The following is an 8,974-nucleotide window of genomic DNA, read 5'->3' as shown; positions in this document are numbered from 1 at the left end:
GTTTCTGAGAACACTTTTTTAAAATAATTGCCGTATTATAAGTTTGTTATTTTTCCTAGGAACTTGGCTACATATGATGACACAATGCGAAGGTTTCCCAATTTTTTGTTTTTTTTTGAATTTTTTATGCCCGTTTCAAAATGCAGTCAAAACGACGGGAATGACCGTTCCTAGCTAGTGGTTGAATCTTGGAATTTTTTTGGTGTTTCTCTGATTAAATAGATACTTATGTACCTAGAAATGATTTTTTGAAAAAATAATAGCAAACTATGAGGAAACTGCAGTTCAAATTTGACCCACTTCCAACTGAATCGGCGGAAATTTGTCTTTTTCACGAGAGGTGGATCAAAAACTTTTACACCCAACCATTTTGTCAATTGTGCATTAAATATGGCCTAGTATTTTATAAAAATGATTTGGTCCAATTTTGCAACAATTATTTGGTAGTTCCTTCACAAAAAAACCTCCTTTCGGGCACTCGAAAAATGGAAAATGGTTTTTTCGTCCAACGAAAATGAAAACTTCCTTAGGAAACATTGTTTGCCATTCCAATATGCACCCTTGTGCACAATATGAGATCATTTGAACAAACTATGCCATGAATGTGGCCATAAGATTGATCATTTGGCTTGAAATCCATGAATCTTCAGAGATGATAGCTCATTTCTGAGAACACTTTTTTTAAATAATTACCGTATTACAAGTTTGTTATTTTTCCTAGGAACTTGGCCACATATGATGACACAATGCGAAGGTTTCCCAATTTTTTGATTTTTTTGAATTTTTTATGCCCGTTTCAAAATGCAGTCAAAACGACGGGAATGACCGTTCCAAGCTAGTGGTTGAATCTTGGAATTTTTTTGGTGTTTCTCTAATTAAATAGATACTTATGTACCTAGAAATGATTTTTCGAAAAAATAAATAGCAAACTATGAGGCAGCTGCAGTTCAAATTTGACCCGCTTCCAACTAAATCGGCGGGAATTTGCCATTTTCACGAGAGGTGGAACAAACATTTTTACAACCAACCATTTTGTCAATTGTGTATTAAATATGTCCTAGTATTTTATAAAATTGAGTTGGTCCAATTTTGCAACAATTATTTGGGAGGTCCTTCACAAAAAAACCTCCTTTCAGGCAGTCGAAAAATGGAAAATGGTTTTTTCATCCAAAGAAAATGAAAACTTTCTTAGGCAACATTGTTTGCCATTCCAATATGCACCCTTGTGCACAATATGAGATCATTTGAACAAACTATGCCATGAATGTGGCCATAAGATTGATCATTTGGCTTGAAATCCATGAATCTTCAGAGATGATAGCTCATTTCTGAGAACACTTTTTTTAAATAATTACCGTATTACAAGTTTGTTATTTTTCCTGAAAACTTGGTCACATATGATGACACAATGTGAAGGTTTCCGAATTTTTTGATTTTTTTTGAATTTTTTATGCCCGTTTCAAAATGCGGTCAAGACGGCGGGAATGACCGTTCCTAGCTAGTGGTTGAATATTGGAATTTTTTTGGTGTTTCTCTGATTAAATAGGTACTTATGTACCTAGAAATGATTTTTGGAAAAAATAAAGAGCAAACTACAAGGTAGCTACAGTTCAAATTTGACCCGCTTCCAGCTGAATCGGCGGGAATTTGCCTTTTTCATGAGAGGTGGAACAAACATTTTTACAACCAACCATTTTGTCAATTGTGTATTAAATTTGTCCTAGTATTTTATAAAATTGAGTTGGTCCAATTTTGCAGCAATTATTTGGGAGGTCCTTCACAAAAAAACCTCCTTTTAGGCAGTCGAAAAATGGAAAATGATTTTTTTGTCCAAAGAAAATGAAAACTTTCTTAGGCAACATTGTTTGCCATTCCAATATGCACCCTTGTGCACAATATGAGATCATTTGAACAAACTATGCCATGAATGTGGCCATAAGATTGATCATTTGGCTTGAAAGCCATTGATCTCCACACGTGATAGCTCGTTTCTGAGAACACGTTTTAAAAACCGTATTACAAGTTTATTATTTTTCCTGGGAACTTGGCCACATATAATGACACAATGCGATGGTTTCCCAATTTTTTGATTTTTTTTTGAAATTTTTATGCCCGTTTGAAAATGCGGTCAAAACAGAATGACCGTTCCTAGCTACTGGTTGAATCTTGGAATTTTTTTGGTGTTTCTCTGATTAAATAGATACTTATGTACCTACAAATGATTTTTGGAAAAAATAAAGAGCAAACTACAAGGCAGCTACAGTTCAAATTTGACCTGCTTCCAGCTGAATCGGCGAATTTTTTTCTTTTTCACGAGAGGTGGATCAAAACATTTTACACCCAACCATTTGGTGAATTGTGCATTAAATATGGCCTAGTATTTAAAAAAAATGATTTGGTCCAATTTTGCAACAATTATTTGGGAGGTCCTTCGCAAAAAAACCTCCTTTTGGGCACTCGAAAAATGGAAAATGGTTTTTTCGTCCAAAGAAAATGAAAAGTTTCTTAGGAAACATTGTTTGCCATATCAATATGCACCCTTGTGCACAATATGAGATCATTTGAACAAACTATGCCATGAATGTTGCCATAAGATTGATCATTTGGCTTGAAAGCCATGAATCTTTAGAGATGATAGCTCATTTCTGAGAACACTTTTTTTGAAAGAATTGCCGTATTACAATTTTATTATTTTTCCTGCTAACTTGGTCACATATAATGACACAACGCGAAGGTTCTCCAATTATTTGATTTTTTTTGAATTTTCTATGCCCATTTGAAAGCGTGGTCAAAACGGTGGGCATGGTTTTTCCTAGTTGAATCCCTGAAAACTTTTGTTGTTTCTCTGATTAAATAGATACTTTTGTACCTAAAAATGATTTTTGGGAAAAATAAATAGCAAACTATGAGGCAGTCATGGTTCAAATTTGACCCGCTTCCAGCTGAATCGGCAGAAATTAGTCTTTTCACGAGCGGTGGATCAAAACTTTTGACACCCAACCATTTGGTCAATTATGCATTAAATATGGCCTAGTATTTTGAAAAATTGAATTGGTTCAATTTTTCAACAAATATGTGGTAGGTCCTTCACAAAAACTCAAAACTTCCTTGGCGATAACTTTAATCATTTGGGTTCAAACCGGCCTCATTCTCCCCCCTCATCCTCTGCCGCCCACGCACACTCAAGCCGCTCGCCGCCCACATGTGCTATGATTGTGAGTAATAAAATTGATGTGCTCCAAATTTGCAACAAATATTTGCTAGGTTCTTTATAAAAATATCATTTTGGACACTCGAAAAATGATTCTCTTACAAAAAACTCATATCTTAGAACACTTTTTTAATGATATTTACATTATTCAAAGTTTTTTATTTTTGCTGAAAAGTAGGTTACACTAGGTGACAGAATGCGAAGGTTTTTTATTTCTATTTATTTTTACAAATTTCTTAGGTTGTCAAATAGCAGAGATGATTCAAAATCTTATTTTTAATCAATTATGACCAATTTAAATGGTCTTAACATCATCAAAGGAGATACTGCGTTCTGATTGGTCTAAAATCATCTCACGCGGATCATGGATTAAGCACCGTCCTATGCGCCTGGATCCAACGGCAGCCCACACCCCCCTCGTCGCTGGCACCCCCTCCCGAATCCCTCTCATCCTCGTCCACACACGTAACCCTAGCCCCCTTCTCCCAATCGCCGCTGCCGCTCCCTTATCCCCATCGCCACCGCCACCGTCCTTCCCCTCGCGCTGCCCAGATCTACGCACACTCTCGCCGCCACCGTCCTTCCCTCTCCGCCTCACCTCTGTCTCCCACCACGCCGCTGCCACCGCCCCCGCCCCCATACCATGGCCGGCCTCCACCCCTGCATCGACGACGAGGAGCCTGAGTACCCATGCCTCCCCGCCCTCAAGTGGCGCCTGTTCCCCGCTACCTGGATCCGCGTCGCCCCATCCACTCTCTCACCCGGACCACACGCCGGACCAATCCCGCACCCGCACAGCCCATCGGTGACCTCGCTGGAGAAGAAAGAAGAAGGTGAGAGATGGAAGCGGCGGAGGCCGCGGCCGGCGTGCAGCTGGGCTCCTCGAAGCCGCAGATCGCGACCCAGCTAGGCTCCTCCGCCGACTCGCACCAAGTTCCTCGAGGAGTTCGCGCGGCGGTTCGACCTCCTCGGGCAGGTCTGATTCGGGATGGAGGTAGTGAGCATCCGCCGTAGCAGGGCCGACGACACGGGCTGGAGGGTGAGGCTCGCCTGCGCTGGCAGCAAGCTGGAGGAGGAGGTTTGACGCCATGAGATCAACCGCCAGATGCCATGGGCGCCAGTTGGAAGCTGCAGGGCGAGATCGACCGCGTCCTCAAGAAGGTCCAGGAGGGCGTCGTCGTCTTCGACAACATCTGGAACAAGGCACGCATGCACGCGCCTCCTTCTTTCCTCTCCCCAACCCTCACGCTAGATTCTCATGATTTTGCATGATTTTGGGGCAGGTCTACGACACCGAGAATGTGAACCAGAAGGAGAAGTTTGAGGCGGACCTCAAGAAGGAGATCAAGAAGTTGCAGCACTACTGGGACCAGATCAAGACCTGGATCCAGTCCAGCGAGATCAAGAACAAGAAGGTGACCCCTCTATAAACAGATCAAGGACCATGATCTGTTTGGTGCTGTTTTCGATGATGATTTGGTCCTTGTAAATGCCCTCCTTGTAGATTTAGCTTAGTACACTAGATCATGTAATGTGTGTAGGCTTATTACTCTGTGTGGTTTTATCTTGCCACTGCAGTGAAGATCAGGGATTCACCGGCAACGGAGTTAGTTCTAATATTTCTGTTGTAACAGTTGTTACATTTCTCATGTTTGATTCCTGTTCTGGAAGTCCAAGTAACTTACAAAGTACGTCATATCATGATACATATTGCATGCATATTTGGTTTCCGGTTGATGCATGGTTGGTGTGCTAGCTGTTCGTTAGTACCTGCTGGTTGTTACTATTGCTCTTTTTTATTAAGGCAGTTAGTGTTTAACATCTATCGCTTTAGCGCCTAGCGACTAAATAATGTTTTGTTTCTGGTTAGTTAGGATGATTCGTCCGCTTGTATCCATTTTCCTGAACTAATTATGTGTATTAGTTCGTTTTAGGTTAATTTTATACTATCTAGGACCATGTGTTTTTTGGTTAATTTTACTGTGTTGGATTTGGAAGCGCAGGCGACCTCCATGGACGACATCGACGATGAAGAGGAGGACAAGGAGGACGACATCGACGATGAAGAGGAGGACAAGGACGACGACCAGGACATGCGTGACCCCACCCCGAGCCCAACGAGCTCGACGAGGACATAGTCGAGTCCGACCTCGAGCTCGACGAGGAGGGCATCGTCCAGTCTGACCATGACGGCGTGCCACAGAAGGTCCTGTGCTCTGCTCTGCCTGCCTCATTTACTGCCTCGCCACCGCAATAGATGTTCTTTTTTCTTTTGTAATTTGGCTGGACTTGTGTGTCTCTGTTCTGATGCGTTTGTGCGCGCGTATGTTGAACAGTGACCTCGGATCTGGTGAAGGGCACCAAGGAGAAGCAGCTCAAGGTCAATGGCCCCGTCAGGATGCTGCTCAACATCACCACCAGGAAGTTCCCCTGTGGAGTAGGTAGCCACCTCCCTCTCTTTGCCCTTCCTCACCAATCCCATTTCCTTAGTAGCTCTGCATAGTATATGGTCCTTGCATGCTCACAGTAGCTCGTTGGTGATGTGGGTCACTATGTTTTTGTGGATAGCTAACTGTTTAGGGAATTTCCGTGACGATGATGATGTTGTGCTGGGCAGAGGATGTGAAACATTTAGACCGCTGAGGCCTTTCCGGTCTTTGATGATATAAAATTGAGCTTTTTAAAACTGATGCCTAGCATGCCATCAACGTTTTTTGTTCCTCATCTAGAATGCAGCTCTGTGTGTTGGTGTGATATAATGTAGAGGAGTTGCATGTGACTCATTTGTCAGCTGAGCATATGATGTTACAAGGAGATGCTACTGAGATTTTACGCCGTTGAAGTATCTTAAACCGAGCTTTTTAAAACTGGTGCTTGGTTGATCTAGTTCTAGTATATTAGTTGGGAGAGAGTCTACTGTTGTTGGTGCTGTGTTGTCATTTCTTTTTATGTCGTTGAAGAATAAAAAAGATAAGCATTTCTCCAGCCAATGTCTGAAGTAGTTGCTGCTGTGTAGTCATCGGCTGAACCTAGTTTGGCAGCGCTGTATTTAAAATACCATAGTATCTCAAAGCTTCAGTATTGCAATGTGTGGGCAATGAATACTACGGTTTTAAAGAAAATACATTTTTCTCAGTTTTAGAAAAACTACCGATGCATTTGGCTCATGTTGTTTTACTGTAGTTTTGACTGATAGTCACACAACTTAATCTAACTTATACTAAACCTACGGAGCTACACGAATCAGTGTGTGCCGGCCGGCTGCATGCAATGCTGTATGGTCTTCTGACAGCTGAGCTACGAAGTTGCAGACGTGATCGGCAGTAGCTAATTACAAAGAATAGGAATCAATATCTTATTTTAATTAGTGTGGTGCATGCCATTGAAAGCATACTGACATGTGGTTAGTTATGCTTGTGAACCAAGATGCACGGTAGTCAACCAGCAATGACACGAGCGACTTTTCCTCAGTTTGAGAAAAAGAGGTCTAGACCACTTTTTTTAATACTCCATGAGAACCACAGTAACAACAATACCACTGTTTATGAAACCGTAGTTTTTGGTATAGCCAAATGCCTCAAAGTATTCAAAACTATAGTTTTTCAAAATCTATGGTATTCTAGTAATGCTTTGAAAATACTTTGCATCCAAACGGGGCCTGCAATTAGCACATAGCTGCGTTGTACAGTTGCTTATATAATCAGATGTTGTATGTAGTCACGTACGCTTTCCAATTTTGATCCAATGCTTGCTTCCTAGCTCACGTGTGTCAGTTTTTCAGATACTTGTGACTCCTTGTGCATCACCCCTCAACTAACAAGTAAAAGTAAATAAAATTGTTGTTTATGCTCGCTCCTTGTTTTCATATACTTTTTTTGTTGGCTGTTACTTCTCTTCTTTTATATTGAGTTTGGGAATTTGGTATTGATGATAGTACGACGACTCTGTCATCTGATGCGCAAGTCCATGCACGTCGGCTCTCTGGGTAAGAGAACTTGTCTCGCTGCAGTTGCAGTTATTGAATGACAGTAGAGCAAATTGAATTTTAACAATTCTATCTTCCGCTATTAAAACAAATCTATGACAGAGTTGCAGCAAACTAATGTTATCAGTTCTATCTTCTGTGATCAAAACAAACCCGCAGCAGTTTTCCAATGTCAGTAGCAGCAAGCTAAATTTTATAATTATATCTTCTGTGAAGTTTAGGTGCAATGTGTCGCAGTGAAGTATTTTGCATGGCCTGCACTTGTGCAATGAATTTTCATATTGTGTCTCTGTTTTCTTGTATGAATGAGTATCTCATTTTAACTAGCTGGAGAATAAAAAGCATGGTACTAGCTGAATTTGTCTTGGCATTCTTAATAACTGCCCTTTTTTGAAAGGTCTACTCATAATATATTGGCTTCAGTTTTTTTGATTCTTTTTTGTTGATTCATGTAACAGGTCATCCAGTAAAGCTGTCGAAGGAGCTCCATGCTGAAGAACATAACACTTGTAGAGCTTGTAAAACACTGTATCTCATTATTGAACTTGTGGAGCTTGTAGCTGTGACTGGCATACTGTTATTACACTTGCAGAGCTTGCAAATTGTATGTTAGAGCTTATTTTGTACAGCAGGAGCTTTGTATTGAATCTGGTTGATAATATTTGAAGTGTTACTTGTAGAATTGTTTTGTCCGGCGACTCAGACATACTGGGTATTTATTTATGTTAAATTGAAAAAAATAAAGAATATGACCCTGACAGCTAGGACCCAGTTACCAGAACCTCAAAACGGGGACCCATTTTATAAAAAAACAAAAAATGGGACTGCTAAGACAAAAAGGCCATGGCCCAAAAATAAAAAGGCTGCAATGTTGGGCTTGGCCCATGAAGTCAACGAAAAATTAACAGGAAAAAAATATAGAAAGGTTGAATTAATGGGCTAGGCCCATGTAGAAAACTGAATTGGACCGGGCTGAATCTTGTGCCACATCAGCTTGCCACGCTGGATGCCTACGTGGCCTGGGGAGGTTACTAGTGACCAAAACGCCACAGTGGACTTATTTTGGTCATAAACGTTTGCGACCATTCCAGAAGAAAGGTCGCTATAGTCAGTTTACGACGACCTGCTTTTGACCTTCTGTTTTTGGTCACAAAAAGGTCACAAATGGAAATTTGTGACCATTCAGTGACCAATAGTGGTGGTCACAAGTTGACATATTTCTTGTAGTGGTACCTCACGAGGTGCCCATGACGCAAGCCATGATGACCAAGGGCGCCAGGCGGGCGCCAGCCCGTGCAGTGTCCTCCTTTCCTCTTTGATGCAAAGGGGGCAAGCATAGGTGAGAGGATCGAGCAAAGGCATTCATTTCAGTGCAACAAGACCAAGACCAGTCCAACGGTGGGAAGGAGGTCATCGTGGAGCCCAGGACGGCGTCACCACATGGCCTTTGGTAGGCGAGGACCAACTTTAGTCAGGATAAGTGTACCAGATGTTCCCCTTTCAAATGGCCAATTGTTGGCGCCCTTCCCGCTCAATATTTGGGAAGAGGCCCAGGGCCTTTGCCTATAAATAGGACTAGCCACCCCCAGGGTAGAGGCATCGAGAATGAGAGAGAGAAAGAGAGAGAAGGGTGACTAAACTCCTCCTGGCAGTTCATCCCCCCAGCCAAGAACAGACCCTCGCGAGGTTGTTCTTCCTTGTGTTCTTCATCATCATCAGCCCAAGAGGCAATCCACCACACCACAAACTAGAGTAGTGTATTACACCACAATGGTGGC

General features: G+C 41.7%; 2 pseudogenes; both read left to right on the top strand.

Annotated features, from left to right (window-relative positions):
• The first annotated feature begins 5,822 nt into the window (after positions 1 to 5,822).
• Positions 5,823 to 5,907, top strand: LOC123109139 (uncharacterized; annotated as a pseudogene).
• A 97-nt stretch (positions 5,908 to 6,004) lies between these two features.
• On the top strand, positions 6,005 to 6,088 carry LOC123109141 (uncharacterized; annotated as a pseudogene).
• The last annotated feature ends 2,886 nt before the right edge of the window (positions 6,089 to 8,974 follow it).

This window comes from Triticum aestivum, chromosome 5A, assembly GCF_018294505.1.
Source record: "Triticum aestivum cultivar Chinese Spring chromosome 5A, IWGSC CS RefSeq v2.1, whole genome shotgun sequence".
Taxonomy (NCBI): Eukaryota; Viridiplantae; Streptophyta; class Magnoliopsida; order Poales; family Poaceae; genus Triticum; species Triticum aestivum.
The sequence above is the reverse complement of the archived record's forward strand: the minus strand, read 5'-3'. Positions and strand labels throughout refer to the sequence as shown.